A 2,412-nucleotide genomic window follows, 5' to 3' on the forward strand; every position below is an offset into this window, starting at 1 on the left:
AAAGTAAAGAAAAAAAAAGCAGAAACAGAAAAAAAGAAAGATGAAAAAAGATAATTAGGAGGAGGAGAAGGAGGAGGAGGAGGAGATATGGATGCGGAAATGCGAGAAAGAGGAGTGAAAAATGCTGACTTCCCTCTCTAAACACACGTTCACAAATAACCGGCCTCTTGCAGACTCCTTACGTTCTTATGTTCTTAAAAGTCTCTCAACACATCATGACGCAACAGAGACCGGCACAACACAACTCGAAGCAACACAAAGAAGACAACACACGAAGCAACACACACATAAACGGAAGCACCAGAATACAACACCAATAAATAAGCATCACAGCATAAATAAACAAAACAAGGAACAACTGAATACAACACATTATAAGCAACGAAAAGATTCACAACAAAACGCTCGAGATGCAAGACCCGGGAAAGAAGGAAAGGTGGGAAGGAGGAGGAGGAGTAAGAAGAGGAGGAGGAGGAGGAGGAGGAGGAAGAGTACCGTTGGCTGGACTCGTATGCAGTATGCAGTTTCATTCCTCCAGTTATGCATCTCACGACTCTTGGCTCTTGGCGTGTTCTCCCCCAAGACTTACGGAGCTCCTCGACATGAAAGTATATTTATCTATCTATATCTATTCATCTGTCTATCTTTTGCTTGGGGATAGGGAGAGGGAGTTCTTCAGTCACTTTGTTTACTTATTTTTCTACTTATTTACTTTTTTTAACGTTCATATCTTGGTTTCTGAATTTTTGTTTGTGTATGTCACTTCTGTCTGTCCATCTGTGTGTGTGTGTGTGTGTGTGTGTGTGTGTGTGTGTGTGTGTGTGGCTGGTGATCTTTATGGCTACTGCTCTGTCTGTATGTCTGTTTGTCTGCCTACCCCCTTCTCTCTTTCTCTTTCTCTCAAGCACACACACACACACACACACACACACACACACACACACACACACACACATACAGCTGCCGCATATGACGCAACTATAAAAGTAATCCAAACTTAAGCAAATATCCTCAAACATAATACCTTTTACTTAACCATAATCATAAACGCATATAAACTCCCCTTCTTCTCTCTTATTTACTCTCTCTCTCTCTTGTTTTCGTTTTTCTTCTTGTTTTCCTCCTCTTCATCATCATCATCATCATTATTATCATTTCTTTTTCTTCTTCTACTTCTACTTCTTTGTTTTTTCCTTTGTTTTTTTCTCTTCATCACTGTCATTTTCGTTATCTTTATTCTTCTCTTTTTCTCTCATTATTCTTCGTTTTTTCTCTTTGTTTTCTTCCTCACAATCACCATCATTATCAATATTATCATCCTTTTCTCCCTCTCCTCCTCCTCTCTCTCTCTCTCTCTCTCTCTCTCTCATTAATCTCCAGGTACGGACAGGTATACGCGTGGCGGAGTATATTACCCTCTAGTCTCGCTCTCTACCTACGCGCCCGAGGGAACAGGTCTCGCTAGGTCCCTCTGTTAGGCGTGTGGTGTGAAGAGTGTTGATTAAGATGTGCAGGGGGTAGGCTCTGTTGATTCGGTTACTCTGTTGATTCCTCTCTGTCTCTGTCTGTCTGTCTGTGTCTGTCTGTCTGTTTGTCTCTCTCTCTCTCTCTCTCTCTCTCTCTCTCTCTCTCTCTCTCTCTCGTTTGTTCTTTCGTTCTTTTTTCTCCTCTCTTTTTCTTTCTTTCTCTATCAGCATACAACTTATAGGCCTATCAGTGTTAATGCAAACTCACCTCTTTATACATATGGGTGTGTTTTGTATATTATTTCGACGGTAAGGTATTTTTTTGTATGTGTTAATAGAGGCCACAGAAGAGCTGGTAATGCGTGTGCGGTTACTTATTGAGGGGAAAGGTGTATAGGAAAGGTGAATTAATTGATCTGACATTTTTTATACTTGCGAGAACCATAGATAGGAAAGGTAGACAACTTTATTTCTTAGCATCTCGTAATCGGCAAGTGAACATATTATAGGAGAACTAGGAAGGAAGAAAGAAGAGTAGGAATGAATAAGGAAAGACAAATGGAAACAAAAAAAGCCGTCTCGTCCCTTCCGCAATCCACAGGTAGACAAAAAAAAACAGGTAGAACTAATTTACACTTCCCCGTTTATGATGGGTTAAATAAGTCACACACACATACACACACACAAACACAACCTCCCCCCTCCCCCTCTCACACACCATAACCCCCCACACACAACCTAAACCCCCCACTCCACCCCCACACCTGCCTAATCAGTATATCAGCGCCTCAGGTATGGCCGAGAGTAGCACCTGTATACCTGACGCGCTGCTGATGGTGATGATGGTGAGGGAACGGGAAGGCGCCACGGGACTTCAGTACGCAACGCCGCCAGCCCTTCATTTTCGGCAGCATGGGCGTGGAGGAGCTTGTTTTTATCTTCCTTT

This window comes from Eriocheir sinensis, chromosome 43 (genome assembly GCF_024679095.1).
Source record: "Eriocheir sinensis breed Jianghai 21 chromosome 43, ASM2467909v1, whole genome shotgun sequence".
NCBI classification, from domain to species: domain Eukaryota; kingdom Metazoa; phylum Arthropoda; class Malacostraca; order Decapoda; family Varunidae; genus Eriocheir; species Eriocheir sinensis.